The 20,484-nt window shown below is 36.0% G+C and overlaps 1 long non-coding RNA gene across 2 annotated transcripts in view; it reads left to right on the forward strand.

Moving 5' to 3' along the window:
• The window catches only part of LOC131383542 (uncharacterized), a 152,815-nt gene extending 147,095 nt beyond the window's left edge, over positions 1–5,720 (forward strand). For both annotated transcript variants that reach the window (XR_009213687.1, XR_009213688.1), the window contains exon 4: positions 5,516–5,720. This is a non-coding gene — a long non-coding RNA (uncharacterized LOC131383542). The remainder of the gene's footprint in view (positions 1–5,515) is intronic.
• The last annotated feature ends 14,764 nt before the right edge of the window (positions 5,721–20,484 follow it).

The following is a 20,484-nucleotide window of genomic DNA, read 5'->3' on the forward strand; positions in this document are numbered from 1 at the left end:
TGGCCAAGTTAACATACATAAATGGCCCTGTTATATGGGGAGGCTGTAATAAGTCATGTGACAGAGAGCAAAGGCAGCCCAGCGTGCAAAGGGAGCAATTTTCTGCCCCGCAAACAGCACTTCAGGTGCTGTCGTTCATCTTTCTGTGACTTGCTCTGTCAAAGTCCGCCCAGGGCAGAGGTGTTCAGGGACCCAACAGGCCGTAAGTGTCCAGCTGAAAAACCTGGGAGATATCCCCAGGCCCTAGGAGTTCACTGTTTCAGTTGCACTGATTTACTTCAGAATGCTCCTTGAGGGAATTTCTGCCTTCCATTGCTTTACTTTCCCATTTCCTTTCTTGTCATCTTTAAAAATCCATTAAAGATCACGCAGGCAGTTTCTGCAGGCTCAAATTTCTGAGAGTTTCTGTCGCTTAATAGAATGGACCCTTTCAGTGGGCTGTGGTCGCCTATGTGCTTTTAGGGTTCGGATATGATTAAGACTTTTAATTAGAGGTGGTGATCATAGCTCAAGAACGCAAAAGATGGCTGAAATTCTCAGGGAAGTCAACATTTTCCCATCAGGGATCTAAAATGGCTACTGGCCTCACAGATCCAGGATAGAAATACTAACTATGGATTATTAACACAGGAAACAAAATTAAAATGTGCTCCCCATCACCCCCCGTCTTTCCCTAATTATTTGTTTCAAAGTCCTTCAATTGCCAAGGTTAAGTGCTTATTGTTAACTCTCACTGAAGGCTGCTTTAGCAAAAAACTCAGTTTTTAATTTGTTTACAAATCCAATTTCCAAGTGCGCTTCTTACCCAGCAAAACAGAAATATCTTCTGAAATCTTGCCTGTAATTTGTCTTTCCTCCCACTGAGTCTTCTGTCTACACCCTTCCACACAATTCATTTGTTGTATAATATGCATGCAGCCTTCTGCACAATACAGGAAGATTATATTCAAATGCCACCTCGCCGATCATATCATCTTAATTCAGATTTGTCTATCATTTTGTGTGGTTGCTGCTTTGCCTTAGGTATTATAATAACAATACCTCGCCTGTCATATCCCACTAGCACTGCCTCACCTAGAAAATTGCTCTAATACTGCCTCAGATCTCATAGACCTTTTTTATTTTTTAATTTTTTTTTGCACAAGCTTACCTATTACAGTATAATAATTGAACTTTTATTGGAGGCCACCATATATATTTTTATTACAGTTTTTATCTAGTCCAGCAATTGTTACATGTTGATTCTATAGCAGATTGAATCATTCAAAGCTAGTCTCTTTGGCTCATCTGTAAAACATATTGTTCCCTTTTCAAACTACAGCCAATCTCTATTTGGGTAGCTTTAGTAAGTAATATTTCCAGATAGATGAGCAGCTATTCAAAGTGTTATTTATATGGGGATTTTAATATTAGGCAATATTATATGGCTCTATGAAAAGATGTCCAGAAGTCTTGGATTGGAAATCTGAGCTTAATATTTCATTTCTTGTGACAAAAATTTAAATGTACATATTCTAAAACAAAATACAATTTCTTTGAAACACATTTTTCAGCGAAGTCTAAAATGTGGCAAATGCCAAATACAGATCCTTTTTCCAAAGTAATATTGAGGAATTTTGCATTCATGCCATTTTTTTTTTAATTGTGAAAGCTGCTTAAGCAGTTTTCAAGTATCCACAGCCACAGGTAATTTGGTATCAGGGCTTATGAGAACTCTGGCTGCTTTGACACGGCATGCTGAATTAGAAGAAGGCTACCTTTTAAGTGCTATATAATGAAAACAAATGATACATTTAAAGCCTGCCACTGCCTTGTAATGCATGCTGGGTTCCAGAGAGAAGAATAAGTTGCTGAGAACAAATACTATCTCATTGGCTAAGAAGCTGTCACCAATGTCTTCTTGCATAATTAAACTGGACACGTTTTTAAAAAATGAAATGACAAAGATACACTGTTAAGCCGCAAATAGTATTCAATGGCATTATCAATTGCAGAGATTCCAAGGTTTGCATATTAATTGCAGGAAGGTGCTAATTTGAGTGTTTGAAGCTCCATTCACAAGCCTGTTTACATGCTTTGTTCCACCTGGACCTGTTTGGAGGTTTGTCAAAAACCTAACAAGCAGAAAAATATTGCATTTGAAAATACACATGCATGTTTAATTAAGCCAGGGCCACTGAACATTCCTCAATATATTTAGCCGTTGAGGTTTAAGCACCATCAGGGCATCAGGCATTATCACCTTTTGAAGTATTGCCGAATCTTTAATATTTAAAGCACAAGGCAGACTGTAATAAAAAATTCTAGCAGACCCTAGAAGATTAAAGACGCATTATAAATGTGACAGTTTGTAAATGGAACACCAGTATTAAAGGATCCCCCAGATATTTCACAGCATATTTTTCAGGTGTATGCTAAATTATGAATATAATTAAATAGCTGTAATTATTCTCCAGGAGTGGACAGCAAATTTAAATGTCTACAATCTATGCACTTGGCTAGAGGATAGGGATTTATAGCATAGTGGCCTGAGTGGGCAAGGTAAACCTTTCGAGCGGGTGTCAAACAAAGCACTTGAAAACCTAGTGAGAACTTCACTCACCCTATCTGATGTTTGTCCTTTAGGAGTCCAAAGCCAGTGACTCTGTCCTGGATAAGTCTGCACAACTGCAAATAAATGTGTTGGAAAAGAATTAACTAGGGCGTGATACCCAGAGTCATGTGTCTTAGGAGCCACATTTGCAATCACCATTAAACAAAAGAGCCCTGAGATTTGTGTATTTTTGGCACACCGATCCGATCAAACACATGCAGTGCCTGGCACAGAGTCAGTTCCAAGTAAATATTTGTGAGATGAATGAATTAATCAGTGAATAATAAATATCAAATGATGCACCTATTCTAATACGTTAATGTTTTCATTAAATGAATTTTCCTGGAAACTGAATTTAGCTTGATTTAGTAAATCCATGAAAAAGAAGGGAGAAAAGTGGTATATTTTTCTCTTCAAATAAGAGCATGTATCACTGTTTTTTAGTTGTCAAATACTTCTTTGAGAGGTGAGATAGTAGAGTCCTTACAAGAATAGGCACTGCTCTGCTACTCATCATCTATACGAGTTTGGTGGAGTCACTGAGCCCCAATCAACTTCAGCTTTCACATCTATAAAATGGGGATAATCCTGCTTTTATCTAAGAATTAAATAACAAATCCTTCACTTGGTACACACATAGGAATTGCTCAATAAAAAATAGCCTTTTGTCAAGAAAGGCAGCACACATTAGTAGTTCAGAGCGGAGATTCTGGCCCAGACTGCCTGGATTTGAGTCCTGGTTCTACCACTCCCCTAGATGACCTTGGACAGGTTATGTGATCTACGTGTGGGTCAGTTTTTCTATCTGTAAAATTAAGGTAATAATACAACCTACTCCACTGAGTTGTTATGAGGATTTAATGAGTTAGTATTTGTAAAATGTTTGGAACTGGAATTGAATGAGTTAATATTTGTAAAATGGTTGGAACACGTAAGCAAACAAGGTTTATGAAATAAACGTGAACTATCTGCCTGTATTGGGAAAGTTTTTCTGAAAACAGGGTGTAACTTCTGTAACTCTGTGGGAGGCAAATGGACTGTGCTTCAGAAGGGACCCAGGAGCATCCTGTGTCACTACATTTGAAACCTTTTAAAAGTCAGTGGGTTATATATTATACAAAGATCTACAGGGGCTGAGTTCCTGGCTCAGGGCTTAGGATGGGTTCCCCAAAATCCTAAAGAACAGTGCAGTGCAATGTTTAGAAAATAGGAGTTTCTCAGTCATTTACCCCAGCAGATGAAGCTGGTGTCACCTCTTAACTGCATTGCTGAGAGCCCATGGCCCTTCTCGGTCCCTGATTAGATGACCAACAATATTAGCTGTTGCTAATAGTAAACCTGCTTTTTGAAAGTGCTCTCCGAGCATTATCAAATTATTATTTTATTCCTCACAACATCTCCATGAGGAAGGCATTATAATCACCATTTTACAAAAGAAGAAACTAAGGCGCCAAGCAATTAATTTGCCTAAGGTCTTAGAGTTGGTAAAAGATGAAGTCAGGACTCAACCCAGATGTCATTAATCACCACACTCTGCTGTCTTTTTGTAGGTGACTGTGTGAGATTGCTCAGAAAATTCAAACTGAATTTTACTTGAGTTCTAGTGAGTCCTGGTGTAGAGGTAGGGATAATTAGAAAGTGTATGTGCGTGTGTGTGCATGTGCATGTGTGCGTGTTTGTGTGTTTACTTCAAAGGTGCCTGAGGAAGCACAACTTGAAATTCTTTTTGTAGAAGAAGTTTCAAGGAGTGGACAAATTTGCATGAGGACAAATTTTCTTCCTTCAGGGAAGAAATAAATTAAAATACAGACCTTTTAATTTTTAAGAGTCATCATTACAGTTTGAGTATGTCTTAACCAAAACATTTAGGACCTGAAGTGTTCAGAATTTTTTTTGGATTTTGGAACATTTGCATGTACCAAATGAGATATCTTAGGGATAGGATCCAAGTCTATACACAAAATTCATTTATGTTTCATATGTGCTTTATATACATAGCCTGGAGGTAATTTTACACAATATTTTAAATAATATTGTGCATGAAACAAAGTTTATGTTATGTGCTTACGTGTGGAATTTTCTACTTGTGGCATCATGTCAAAGCTCAAAAAGTTTCAGATCTTGGAACATTTTACTTTGGATTCTCATATTATGGATGCTCAACATGTATCAGAACTACTCTGATAGACAAAGATGTCTCAGGTTAAATCTTTCTGTTAGAAAAAAAATACCCAAAGTCCCCAGAGGATATTCTCACCATGAAGGAAGTCTATATTCATGACTTTTGTTCAAAGCTAGACCATCTGGACTGGGATAAAGCAGAAGGAAAAAGGAAAAGTCTGGTTTCTACACAGTGAGTTACTAAAGTGAGAAACATTATTTGACTCAGCTACCAGGCTTACAAAGAGTGTAATATATCACATTACAAATAATGCGATATTTGTATCAGCATCACATTGTATATATACATATATACCATATATGTGCTATACATATTTGTATGTATATATACACATATCATAGTGGTGACATACATATATGTTTGTATATACACATATATGATGTGTATGTATACATATACACGTGATGTATATACACATATGTACATGCATGTGTGTATATGTATACATACATACATATATGTATATCACATATATCACATTATTTGTAATGTAATATATTACATTCCACATTGTTTATGTGCTATATTACTGCAACAATATAAAACAATGTGATATATTGTTACAGTAAATACCCCACTTTGTCCATGCTTTCCCTGCCTTTAGGTCTTCCTCTCTCACACTGGTCTGGGCTTGGCCATATGACTGTGACTTGTTTTGGCCAGTGGGTAACAGCAAATGCGACATAAGCAGAAATTTAAAAACTGCTTGTGCATTGATATTTGTCCTCTCTTGTTCTTAGATCTCTGCCACCATGTGAGAGAGAGCCTGAGTTAGCCTGCTGGATGGTCAAAGATGAGTGGTGCAGCTAAGTGACAGCCTGCTGACTTCTAGACATATGAGTGAGGCCAGGCTTGATCACCCGGCTGCCAGCTGGCCTGCCAACTAATTGCAGATACTTGAAAGAGTCCAGCAGAGATCAACCACCCCAGGTCAAATAAACACCCAGCCCCCTCCCTAAGAATCATGAACTAAATAAATGTCTTAAGTACTAAGTTTTGGGTGCTTGCTACATAGCAAAAGCTAATTGTATAAAATAGGGCAATTGGTCAATAAGTTTTGAAGTGGTTTGTTATGCAGCAATAGCCTACTGATACACCACATGAATTATGGCAAGGAATAGCTAAGGCAAAACAAAACATTGGATGAGTAGCATAGGTCATTCTAAAGAACCACTAAGGCTTGCTCAGGGATATGTACTAATTCAGGTGGCATCTGTTAACTATCACTGAGCATAATATTGGAGGATAAATCTGCTTTGCTTATTGCCACCCCCGTAGCTTAGAAGCTACTCCTAAAACAGCAAGGATGTCACTGTAGCAGTGGGCAAGGATTAATTCCCTCATTTATTTATTCATTTATTAATTCTATGAATATTTTTAAATTTCCTTTTGTGCTAGGTCCTAAGCATACAATAATATAAAGACAGACACAGTTTCTTGGAAACTGTATTTTGCTATATAGAAGAAATGCTACCAATTGACTCAAAAGAATTCATTTCAACAAACACATAATGAGAACTCACTATATGTCAGATATTGACCTCATTATATCATAGTTAAAGAGAAGTAGGGAAACAGAAAGTGACAGAAATTGCTCGAATTTAGATAGAACAGGTACCCCAGTGATAACCTCCTGAGGAAAATACTAATGACATTGAGAATGGTTTCGAATCAAGAGTCAGGAGCCATTGCAGTCTGACTTTTAGTTCTGCCACTGGTCAACTATAATTATCAATAATAAGCAATATTGATTTGGTGTTACTACAATATGCCAAATAACACATTAACTATTTTAAAATGTACTGCCTCATTTAAATTTTACAGCTATCCTATGTACCATTATTATTTCAGTTTTATAAATGAGAATGTTGAGGCTCTAAGAAGGAATGTTAGTTGCCAAAATTAACATTAAACATTGATTTGAAGATGTAACAAAGCTATCCAGACAACCAAGAAACTAGCTATTATTCGTCTCAGAGCTACTAAGTGGTAAAGCCATGAATCAAGTCTAATTCTGTCTGACCTGAAACCAGGACTTTTATCTACTGTGCCACATTGCTAACAGAGTGACCTTGGACAAATCACTTACTATTTCTAGGGTCTAGTTTAGTGAAGCTTAACACAAGGAATTCAAACCAGATGACTTCTAAATTCCTTCCACTTCTAACATTTCATGATTCAAACATTGCCTATTATCCATAACTTACTAAATAGAGTTTGAAAAATCTTGACTAAATATTGCAGTAGGTTTGGGAACATTTCCCTCAGAAGCTTCCCAACTATAAATCCCTGATACCTTTTCACTATAACGTGGCTGTGTTCTAACTTTCAAATCTCAGATCCAGCATTTTCCCTCACCTCAGTCCTAACTGCCTTATCAGAGTAGAAGTTACAGCAGAAAAGCCTATGCAGAAGGAAAGAACTATGAGAAGCAAGTTGGTGCATCTTGCAGGGCCCTAGAAATGCTCAGACTTGGAGATACGGTAATCACAAACATGTATGTGTGTGTATGTGGTGTGGGAGATGGGTGTAGGGTATTGATGAGTGGTACTGACATCAGGGTAATGAGTTAAAATTCCTCACATAGTATTATAGGACCTGAAGCTTCTCTCTGTACCTTGTGCCAGACAACTTCCTTTCACACAGGAGATCAAAAGGATGTTTTCTGGATAAATTGTACCAAAGAAACTGAATTTGGAGGCACAAAAAATACCCAAATCAGTAAAGAGTGAAGGTGAGGTACAGGTCTAAGAAGTTTGTGGGTGAGTATTTCTCTTCTGGCTCTGGCTGATTACCTTGTTTCAATGGGAGCAGCCAGAGGAGCAGAGCAGTATAAAACATTTACAAAGATTGATTTGAAGATATAACAGAGCTACCAAGACAACCAAGATTTAAGGGACTGATAGAAGGAAAGTGCAAACTGGTAAGACACATGCAGCACTGCTTTTCTCTTTAATTTACAAGGGGCAACCAAGAGGCTGCCATCTTATGGGGCTGGAGAGACAAAATATAAGTTTAGAGTCTAACAAGATGAAGGGCTTCACGTACAATTCAGACCCCTCAAGGCCTATATCCTAGGAGTAAGGGCAAACTTGAAACAGATCCGTCTCACAAAGTTTGCAACCTAGCCTTGAATCCCTACCTGGATTTAAAAGATTCTCCCCACTGCCAGAAGCAAATGTACATTAATTCTGGAGGAAAATAACATTTCCAAGAACTTGAAATTTTCTGTATAAGTTTTCATACACAATATTCATGATTTAATTAAACAAACCAACCCAGGAATAATAGAAGACAAAAAACAAATGACTAGAAACAAAGGGGAAAAAATAAAAATATCCCAAGAAATCTAGACGTTGAAGCTATTATTCTGAAATAATTATAATTGGTACATTGTAAAGAAATTTTAAAAAATTAAAACTGCAGAGAAATCTATACAAATAACTGGATGTTTTATAGCTGAAAAATACAAAAGCTGAAATTAAGATAGCAATGTATGGGCTTAAAAGAAGATCAAACAGAGTTGAAGAAAGGATTAGTGAACTGGAATATATGTCAGTAAAAAAAAAAAATACAGACTAAAACATGGAGAAAATAAGAATGGTAATTATAGGAAAAACATAAAATACTAATGGGACTCGTAAAAAGATCTATCAGACATGTAATTGGAATCCTAAAAGGAGAAGAGAGATAATACTGAATAGAAGCCATATTAAAGGAAATAATTCCCAGGATTTTACAAAATTGGTGAAAGATATCAAGCCAGATTCAAGGAGCTCTATAAATGCCAAACAATGTAAACAGAGAAAACAACTCCTGGACAGGTCATAGTAAAACTGCTAAACAACAATATATACTCACACATACATACACACACAAAACGAAAAAAACAATTTCGGAAAGACTCATAACCTTCAAAGGAATGACAAAAGGCTTACAGGTGATGTCTCAATAGGAAAATTGAAGCCAGAAGTTACTAAGACTTCTTAAATATATTGAAAGAAAATAATAATCTACTTAGAATTCTATACCTAATAAAAATGTATTTTGAAAATGAACACAAGCTCTCTTCCTCTCTTCCTCCCGCCCAAAAAAGAGAGAAAAACATGAACACAAATTAGATATATATTCAGACAAACCAAAATAGAGATAGTTAGTCATTAGGAGGCCTGCATTTTTTTAAATGCTAGTAATATTATTTTGGTAGAAGGAAATATGTAACTACACAGAAGCCATAAAATGCAACAAGGAAAAAAAAAGCAGTGGAAAGTGGATAAATGAATATTGGCTGCATAAAAATATTTTAAATATCTTGTGCAGTTTAAGATATGTTTACTATTTAAAGTATGGAAATACATGGCAATAAAAAACAAAAGGCAGAAATAAATAAACAAAGTTAAGTGAAAAATGTCTTGTAATTTCTAGGGTAACCACTAAAGGAATAATAAAAGAATCCATACCTAATGAGATAATAAAGGAGTGTAAATGAATAATAAAAATACTTAACTCAGAAGAGGGCAAGAAAGGAGAAATAAGAACATAGAACAAGGTAGGTCAAATAAAGGACAAAAAACAAAACTATAGATTTAAAGACAATGTGTCAGTAATTAAATTAAATGTAAAAAGATAAAATACTAGAATTAAAGAATAATAATTTTCTGGATTAAAAAGTTATATGCAATTTATTAAAAATATAAATTAAAAATGAGCAAGTAAAAGGATAGAAAAATATCTTCCACATCCAAACACTAAAAGAAACCTGTTATGATTACAGTAATATTAGACAAAGCATACTTTAAGGCAAGATTCTTTACTAGAGATAAATTGGAATATTTCATTGATAATGTACTTCTTTTCTGTATCAGAAATATATAATTGTTATAAATTAATTGCACATAATATGATACCATCAAAATGTATAAAGCAAAATTGAATTAAAAAGAGAAGTGTCTATAATCATGGTAGACGTATTTAAAACTTATTTCAATATCTATTACAAAAAGTTGACAAAACATCAGTAAAGACATACAAGATTTGAACTCAAACAATTTCTCATGAATATATACAGAACATCATACCCCAGAACTGAGGAATACATATTCTTTTAAATGAACAGATGACATTTTCTAAAATTTATAATTTTCTAGGCCACACAGTAGATCTATGAACTTCAAAGAATTAATATCATTCAGAATATGTTTTCTCATCACGGAAGAGTTAACTAGAAATCAGTAATATAAAAGTAACTAATAAATCTCCCAAAGTTTGAAAATTAAGGAAAACATATTTTAACAACCCAAAGATCAAGAAGCAAACATAAGTATCAAATGATATTAAATGAATGATAATATAACATCAAACCAAGTGGGGTACAGGTAAAGCCATGTTTAGATGTAACAATAGTAATTTAATAATCTACCTCCGGACATTCAAAACATAACAGAAGATTAAATCCAAAGAAAGTAGGAAGAATGAAATAATAAAAATAAAAGCAGATACCAATTAAATAGAAAAGAAATATTCAATAAGAGAACTCATAAAACTAAAAGTTGGCTCATGGAAAAGACTAATAAAATTATGAAAATCTGGAAAGGCTGTTTCATAAAGTGAGAGAAAGCATAGATTACTAATATCAGAGATTTTAAAAGTACATAACACTACAGATTTTATAGGTTTACAAAGATAACAAAAGAATATTATGGACAACTTTAAGGTAATACATTTGAAAATATAAATGAAAAGGAGTAAAATCCTTGGATAACACAATATCCAAAACACTCACAAGAAGAAAGAGAAAATCTGAAGTCCTATATATGTTTAAAAATTTTAAGTATAATTTAAAACTGTCACATAAAGAAAATTCCAGGCTCAGATGGCTTCATTTGTGATCTTTCCAAATATTTAAGGAATATAAGTATATCAATCTTATGCAAGCTCTTCTAGAGATTGAAAAATGAAAGAATAACTTACAACTCATTTTATGAGGCTAGCATAATCTTGAAAACAATCTGATTAGGATATTAGGAGAAAGCAAAATTATAGGACAATAGCCCTTATGAACATAGAATCAAAAATTCCAAACTAAGTGTTAGCATATAAAATCCAGCCATATATAAAAAGGAGATATCTAATGACTAAGTGGGATTTATTCCAAGAATGAAAAATTGAATTAACATTTGAAAATGTAACTGAATTAACATTTGAAAATGTAATTCACTACATTAAGTGAGTGAAGGAGAAAAGTCATGATTATCTCAATAAATGTAGAAAAAGCATTTGATAAAATCAATACCTATTTTGATAAAAATGTTTAAAAGAAAAACTATTTAAATTAATAAGTGGATTTGGCAAGGCAAGGTCTACATACAAAAATCAATTACATTTCTATGTACAAGCAACCAAAAAATTGAAAATAAGAAATTTGAATACATGTTCAGTAGGATTACAGATGAAATACCAAGACAGAACTCTAAGAAAAGATTTGCAGAATGTTGATAAAGAAAAAGGTAACATATTACTAAAGAAAATTAATGATCTAAAATAAAAATGGAAAGATGTACCATATTCATGAACTGGAAGACTCAACAATGCAACACCGCAAATCTTCCCCCAAATTGCCTTATAAAAGTACAAAAAAAAAAAAATTAGCCCGGCGTGGTGGCATGCACCTGTAGTCCTAGCTACTTGGGAGGCTGAGGCAGGAGAATCACTTGAATCTGGGAGGCGGAGGTTGTAGTGAGCTGAGATCGCGCCACTGCCTCCAGCCTGGCGACAGAGCAAACTCCGTCACAGGAAAAAAAAAAAGAAAGAAAGAAAAGGAAAAACTAATTTTAAACTAATTTTAAAATTTATATGGAAATGTAAAGGATCAAGAATCATCAAGACCAGAGGTCAGCAAACTTTTCCTGTAAGAGCCAGATGGTAATTATCTCAGGTTTTGTTGGCCAGCCTGTCCCTGTCACAGCTACCCAATTTGGCCATTGCAGTCGGAGAGCATTCAGTATGTAAATAAAAGGGAATGGCTGTATTCCCTTTCATTTCAAAAAGCTTTATTTATCACTTCAGCTGTTAGGTCATAAGCCACCCACAGTTTGTTGTCTCCTGGTCAAGACAATCTTGAAAAAGAAGAACAAAGTTGGAGGACTTAAACTGCAGGATAACAACACATGTAAAATTACAGTATGGGGATAGCCTGGTATTGATGCAAAATAGGTCAATGGATTAAAAGTCCACAAAAATCCTACATATATATGGACCCCTGCTTCATGACAAAGGTAGCATTATAGAGCCCATAGACAACCTTTTCCCCTTAATTAATCCAACCTAAATGAGTAAAATGTTTTAAAATGTTGCCTCCAAGTCTGACTGTATGAAGAATAAAAAGCCTTCAGTGGCTGTGTGACTGAAGATGTGGTTTCTGTGGTTAGGCTACAGTAAATAGTAAAGCCACATTCCCCCAAGGAAAGAATCAATGTAGTTCTTCTCAGCAGCCAAGTCATAGCTGCTGGTTCAACAGCAGCAACACTCTGTGGTGAGTAATATGATGCTTCCATGTGCATAAGAAATTAAAGTCTTGCCTGTCTTCTATGTACATGTTTGAATGTTACAGACTCTATTCAAGTCATTGGTGCATTGCCAGGCATGTTTTACATGCAGGTGATGTATTAGGATATTGGTTCAGCTTTTTTAGCAAACTAAATTAAAAATAACCTAAACAAAATACGACATTTATTTCTCCCATGCTTCAAAGTCTGGGTGGCTCAATAAGGACCTTGATATGTTCAAGTTCCTCCTGTCTGGTTGCTCTTTCATTCCCTAAAACTTTAATGTGCATGTGACTCACCCAGGATTTTTGTTCAAATGCAGATTCAATTTTAATAGGTCTGAGAGTAGGGTGTGAGCATCCACATTTCTAACAAGCTCTCCAGTGATGCTGATCGTGCCCACACATCCAACCACACATCTGAATTCCTTCCAACTGGAAAGTGTCTGTGGCTGCTGTAATGAACATTCACAAACTTCCTGGCTTAAAAATACAGACATTTCTTCTATTACAGTTCTGAAGTCCAGAAGTCCAAAATCAATATAATTGGGCCAAAATGACAGTGTCAGCAGGGCCTCCCTTCCACTAGAGGCTCTAGAGGAGAAGCCATTCCCTGGCCTTTTCCAACTTCTGTGGCTGCCAATATTCTTTGGCCCAATAGGATCTAGTCCTGCTGACTCTTTGTTTTAAGATCCATTAAGACTCATTTTGGACTTCTGACCTCCAGGACTATAAGGGAATAAACTTGGACTGTTTTAAGTCATTGAGTTTGTGGTAATTTGTTACAGCAGCAGTATGAAAATAATACAGCAGTAGACCCCACCTACTAGTTTGAGGTTGCGAACAGATCAGCCTAGGCAGTAGCTAAAACAGAATCTCAAGCCAGAGTCAAAGTAGAAGCTTAGGTCCATGAACAAGGCACATGCAAGTACCATATCTAGGGAGAATCACAGCACTCAATGGCAGCTCTGGCCTGTGGCTCACATGCGTTCAGCAACGGGGCTGAGTCTCTAGAAATGCAGGACTGGGCAGACTGATGGAGTGGAAGTGGAGGGAAGTCAGAAGAGAAAAAAATCAAGCACAGTGGTCAGCAAAGGGGATGGAAAAAAGAAGGGATGAGAAGGATTCAAATCAGACTGATTTCAGACTAATAAGGAGAAAGATTTGAGGGCTATTACAGTAGGTGTTATCTCAGAGTTGGTCTGCAACTTAAGATAGAGTCTGGGTCTACAGATGAGAGTATCAATAGATCTAGCTAAGAAAGGCAGCTTCCCACATAAGATTGATGCTGGCAAGCTATTTTAAGAGTTCAAGACCCATCTCTACAAAAAATATAAAAATTATCCAGGCATGGTGGCACATGCCTGTACTTCTAGCTACTTGGGAACCTGATGTGGGAAGATTACTTGAGCCTGGGAGTTCCAAGACTGCAGTGAGCCATGATCACACCACTGAACTCCAGCCTGGGCAACAGAGTGAGACCCTGTTAAGAGATACCGCTTTTCATAAATCTTGGGGTTAGGAATTATAAGTAGTCTGTGAAGATCATTTTCCTTGACTTAAGAGAACTGTGTTTTTTGTCCTAAAATTGAAATTTTGGAAATACATTTTGCCTAAAAGACCTTCAGAAAATGTAGTAAGCCACCCAATTTATAGTATTTTGTTATAGTAGTCTGTCCACAGCAAATGCCACACTTAGGGGATGTATTTCTAATCATGACGTTATTATGAGAAGATCACTGGTCCTTTCTCTAGAATTGGTTTGGAATTCTAATAGCTTTACCACTGTATTCTTATTCTTCAGCTCCTTTTGATTTTTGATTTGGACACTGTGATTGCTCTCTGATTATGACATCTTAATTTGTATGGCAAGGAACTTGACTATATCAAGGTCCTTTCAGGTTGGGAGGTACCCCTACCTTCCATTGTACCTCAGTTTTGGCTCCTCGTGAAGAAATTCAAGTATATGTCACATAGTCAATATTTTAAATAAGGCTACTCCACACTGGTGAAATTTTATGCAGTCATTTTTATTGTATGAAACTTTTCCTTAGATGATGGTAAATCTGGACACTGTTAGTGCTAGCTCAGATCATGTTTTGCTTCTGTAGGAGGTAGGGCATAGTCTATGTTCTGCAAAGCTGCCCTGTCTTTCCTCCTATTGATGGCACAGTAGGGAGAGCAGAGCACACTGGTTACTGAAAGGCTTAAAATGGAGACAGATCTTGATGCTGAGAGTGCTATGCTAGTGACCCAGTAAACTGGCACTTTCAGGATCCAGGCCATGCATTTATGAATAGGAAGACTTAGGCCTAGAGGTATTTTTATTATAAATTCATGCAAATTTAATCTACCTAGTAGAAATCAACATTAAAAGTCCAAAATTATCTAATACATTCAGATAAGTTTGTTGGTGAGAACTCTTTATGCCATGCAAAATAGCTCTTCAAAGGGTTTTTATTTCATACCAGGTTTTCTTCTACATTCAGGGGAATTATAGTACTTAAATCCTCCATTAAGATGCTATTGATTTTGACCAAACCAATTCCATTCTGGTATTGCCTTTTAAGCTTTTTTGCTATGCAGACAAATTGTGCAATTAAAGAAAATAATGTTTAGGAGTTTTGTGTAATTTAAACATAGATAAGGTATTTTGACCAAAATTAAACAAGTTTTATTAAATTAGGAAGATATTTTTAAACACAGGATATGATACAGCAGTTTGATGATGATGATGATGATGATATTTGTCAGATATTTTCTCGCTATTCCATTGTGGAAGATGTCTTGTGAATAATTAAAAGAGCTTGTCTTCAATATTCATTTTAAGATATAAGATGAAGAAATTACTTGTAACATTCCTCTTCTTTTTCATGCCCTTTATTAGTAGGATATTTAGTTTCCTCATGGGCTTTGGAAGGAGTTGTGTTATTGTTGGACTGATTTTTATCTAACTCTATCTATGGTATTTTCCATGAGTAATAACTAGGACAAACTTAATATTGTTCTTAAATATTTTTAAAGTGGAAACTGTTTCCAAGGCAGCAATTTATATGTGAATACTGAACTTGGTGCTGGTTTTGATGTATGAGCACCATCAGTATCACTGGAGCATCACTGGAGCATCACTGGAGAGCTTGTTAGAAATGTAGACACTCAGACCCTACCCACAGACTTACTGAATCTGAGTCTGCATTTGAACAAGAATCCTGGGTGAGTCACATGCACATTAAAGTTTGAGGGTCCAGCCCTCAAAAAAGAGTGGACAATGTTGTCTGCTCTTATCATTTGTAGTCAAGATTATCTGGGAGAGAGGGATTACAAAGGAACATAACAAAACTTAGGGATGATAGATATTTTCAACATCTTAATTCTGATGACAGTTTCATGGGTGTATATACATAAATCAAACCTTATCGAATTGTACACTTTAAATATGTACAGCTTATTGTAAGTCAATTTTACTTCAATAAACCAGGAAGTGGGGGTTGGGGGAAGAGAAGGAAGCCACCATAATGACCATCATTATTGTCAGACAATCTTTTGACCATAAAGTAAAAAGCTTTGCTTCTGTAGATTAATTAAATAGAAAAAGTTCACACACATTTATCCTGTGGAATAGCACAATATTATTTGCTTCAGACGAATAATTTAGGAACCACTAGATTGCACACAGACATCTTTCTCTAATACAAGACTTCTCAGAGTCCTTAATATTTTTTTACTCAGTGAAATTCAGTAAGAGGAGAAAGTAGTTCATAGCATTTCTTAAATACGTTTGACCAGATAGTTCCTCTTTTCAAGGAAAATTTAAAATAACTAGTGATCTGCAGGTCACACCTTGGGAAATACATGGATAGACTGGTCAGTTACCATTAAGTATGAAAGATTCAATCCTGGACAAGTTATTAGGTTGGTGCAAAAGTAATTGGGGTTTTTGCTATTGTTGTTACACATTTTTTTTTTCTATTTATGTGTCTTAGTCTGTTTCTGCCACTATAACAGAATAGCTGAGCCTAGGTAATTTACAATGAACAGAAATGTAATGGCTCACAGTTCTGGAGGCTGGGAAGTCCAATATCAAGGTGCCAGCATCACATGGTAAGGGCTTTCTTATTCATCATCACATGTCAAAAGGCAAAAGAGCGAAGGAGAGCAAAAAGGGGGCTAAATGTGCCCTTTTATAGTGAACTCACTCCCAAGATAACAACATTAATCCATCTATGAGGGTGGAGGCCTCGTGGCCTAATCACCTCTTAACTGTCCCACCTCATAATACTATTACAATGGCAATTAGATTTCAACAAGAGTTTTGGAGAGTACAAATACTGAAACCATAGCAATATGCTATTCGTCACACAATAGATCATTATTTTTGCTTTAAAGAGTTGATTCTATTTTAAGGAGATTTAAGTAATGAAACTATTTGTATTTACCCACATAGTTACCATTTTTTGATGCTCATCATTCTCTTGTTTAGATAGAAATTTACATCTGGCATCATTTTTGCTCTACCTGGAAAACTTGATGAATTCTGTTAGCTTTTATATGCCTCAAAAACTTTTTCTTTCACATTCATTTTTGAAAGATATTTTTAGCAAGTAAAGACTTCTAGGTTTACAGTTTTTCTTTCAATGCTTTGAAGATGTTCTTCCACTGTCTTCTATTGTGAATTGTTTCTGATAAGAAATGCTCTGTTATTGTTCTCTTTATTTCTTCATACCTAGTGTACTTTTTCTCTAGTTACTTTGAAGTTCTTCTCTGTATCATTAGTTTTAAGCAATTTGATTTTGATTATGATATGCCCTTAAGTGGTTTCTTCATGTTTCTTGTGCTTCTGATTCACTGAACTTCTTGGAACTGTGAGTTTATAGTTTTCATCAAATTTGGAAGATTTTTGACTACTTCATCGTCAATTATTTGTTCTGTTCCTGCTGCGTCTCCTCTCCTTTAGAGACTCTAATAAAATGAATGCTGTGACTTTAAAGATGTACCACAGCTCCCTGATGCTCTGCTTATTTTATACTCTTTAGTTTCTTTTCTCTCTGTGTTTCATTTTTTGATCGTTTCTGTTGCTGTGCATTCAAGTTCCTTAATCATTTGCAACATCAGATTCATTGTTAATCCATTCCAGGTTGTTTTTTAAAATCTTAGACATGGTAGTTTTAATCTCTGAAAGTTTGAGATGAGACTTTCTGTATCCCCCACAACTGTATTTATTATGTTCAATCATTTCTCGGCTTCATGAATGTATATATATATACGAACATAGATATAATAATTATTTTAATGTTCTGACTATTAATTTTTTCATATTGTCATTTCTAGGAGAGTTTTGATTCACCACATATTCTTCTCATTGTGTGTCTTTTTTTTTTTTTTTTAAGTTTTTGCATGTCTGGTAACTTTTGATTGGATGCCAGACATTGTCAATTTTACTCTTTTGGGTTCTGAACATTTTTGTACTCCTATAAATCTTCTTGAACTTTTTTTTGGTGTGACTAAGTTACTTGGAGATAGTTTGACCCTATCATGTCTTGCTTTTAAGCTCTGTTAGATGGACTCAATCTAGTGTTAATTTTTTTTCTCCCATTATTGTAGCAAAATTATTCTGATTGCTCTATCCAGTGCCCCAAATAAAGAAGTTTTCCATTGTGGTTGTAGGCAACAGGCTTCATTCCTGCCTGTATATGAGCTACAGATATTATTCCTTTTAAAAAGGTGGCTCTTTCTGTAGCTTTGGGTGGTTTCCTTACATGCATGCATTTCTTATTACTCAACCAAATAATCAAGACAGACTGTCTAAAGATCTCCTGGGCTTTCTTTCTGTGCAGCTCACTTCTCTATGTTACTCTTCCCTGTGAGCAATAGCTTTCTTGGCCTCCTTAGACTCCCAGCCTTGTATCGTCAACTTGGGGAGGCCATCAAGCTCCACCTGAGATTCTCTCCCTCTCTCTGCACTGTAGCCAGAAAACCCTCTACAGCCTGTTATCGGGTCAATTACAGGGCTTGTTTCATTTGTTTCACATCTCTTAGGTATGACTTTCTTCATTGTGTGATGGCCAATGTCTTGTCTTTTTTCTTTTTCTTGTTTTTGGTTTCTGTTATTGTTTGTTTCCTGTGTTTTTGTCATCATTGTTGTTTCAGGCAGGAAGATACCAGACTCTGTTACTCTGCTGGTTATTGAGGAATATATTGCCAGTCTGTCTGAGTTTCTTCATATGTAAGACACATGTTCACACACTGGGCACAGACTATCAATTAAGTGAAAAGCCTTCAACATATAGATTTTGTTTCCTTCATTTTTTAGGAAAGCCATAAAAAATGAATAAGGCCTAGCCTTTCTCTTTATCCTATAATCATTCAAACCCACCCTGGTTTGATGCTGACTTATTTGTTTATGACACATCAAAGTAAATTTTAGCTCTGAAACATGGGCAACACTGACTTTCCTGATCTGGGTAATATTTTGCCTCTGCATATCCCTGAATTTTCTAGGTCCTATTTTCCTACCATATAGAGCAGATCTCTGAAGGTGAGCACAGAGTAAGCATTCCGAGCCTTTTGCTCTGCTAACACACAAAGCTGACACAAAATAAATATAGTAGACTGGAGCAAATGTCTACAAGAAATGTAAAGTAGCTAGACTTCCCCCTACACAGCCATAAAAAACTACAAGTTAAAAAGCAATTTAAATTTAGGGGAAGCAGGATGACTGGCCATTTTTAGATTTAGCGATATGTAACTTTGGGTGATGCTATTTGTTTTTTAGTTTTTAAAAATTTAAATAAATATGTCCTGGAGATATGTCCAACCCATTCTGGGCTTTCATTTCTCCCTCTCTTCAGTTTTCACCCTGATATGTTCCTGGGTGAGCATATGGTTAGATCCCTCAAGCATAGTGATAATTTCTCCTGACCAGCAAAGCCAGTCATTATTTATTATACTTTGCTCTCCCTCCTTCTCACTCTCCTAGTGGGGACATTGCAGTGGCTGCTGGCTAGAAAATTAGCCCAGGGAGCTTCTTCAGTTGGTCCCTTTCCTCATTATACTAGTAAAAAATTTAACCGTGACATTCTCTACTCATGCATGTATGTGTGTGTGTGTGTGTGTGCATGTGTGTATGTGTGTCCACATAGGTTGGAAGCGCACTGTAGGGGCTAATAGCGAGTAATTTAACGGTGCTTTCTCACACATTTTACTCTTTTTCTTTCTCTAGAGTGGCTGCAGAAGTACAGTGTGCTCATGTATTGCTGCTCCACATTATGAGCCAAGCTTGTGGGTTTATGTGTCATCTCACTGTTTCTGCTGGGTTGTTTTCTGGCTGGATGTGATATCGTTTCATCCATTGTCAGGGGGCTGCCCCAGATACCTGGGATGCTCAAGAGATGCGACACTTGCTTGCCATGTGATAGCAAAGGCTCCTGTTTATTTCTGTGTCTGCTCCTTCTGCAACCCTCTGCGGGATCCCCGTATATCCGAGCTGATGGGGAAGATGAAAACCACACAACCTCACTGAGGCTTTAACAATCTGTGCTTATGGGTGTTTTTAAGTATGCACCAGGCAACTGTTAACTACAATTCACAAGAACTACTTTCTTTTTTTGAGTGTCCTTATTATTTTAGGTCTGCTCTGGGTCACACTTCCATGGTTCCATGAGCTTTTAACTAATGGCATTGTTAGTCCCGCACAGCTTAGCTCTGAAAGGGTGACTAATAGTCTTTACAATAGACTGAAAGCAGGGGCCACATTTCATACCTTCCTCTGCATCTCAGCAGCGTCTAGCTTGGTGCTGGGCCCTCCGAAAGTACTTGAGTGATTGATTTTGGACAAAATAACCTATGTTCTTAGGATAAAAATTTTGATCCAGACCAAAGACATTGGCCTTTTTATTGTGTAATAGTCTGCTTCTTAAAGAACTCGGAAATTAAGAGATCTTAGGTGAGGGTGATGGAGAAAAAAGTTAATCCAAAAAGATCTGTCGATTTCTGCAAATGCTACAATCTATCAGTTTCAATTAAAAAGATAAGGTGCCATCTATGCAATGTTGGGGGAGAAAAGGTAAGATAATGGTGGGAGAAATATGGAAAATAATACTTTCACAATTTGGTTTTTTTGTGTTCTACTTGAGAGAAAATGATTCTATACACGATATTTGATCAACA

Source organism: Hylobates moloch, unplaced genomic scaffold, assembly GCF_009828535.3.
Source record: "Hylobates moloch isolate HMO894 unplaced genomic scaffold, HMol_V3 SCAFFOLD_5, whole genome shotgun sequence".
Lineage (NCBI taxonomy): Eukaryota > Metazoa > Chordata > Mammalia > Primates > Hylobatidae > Hylobates > Hylobates moloch.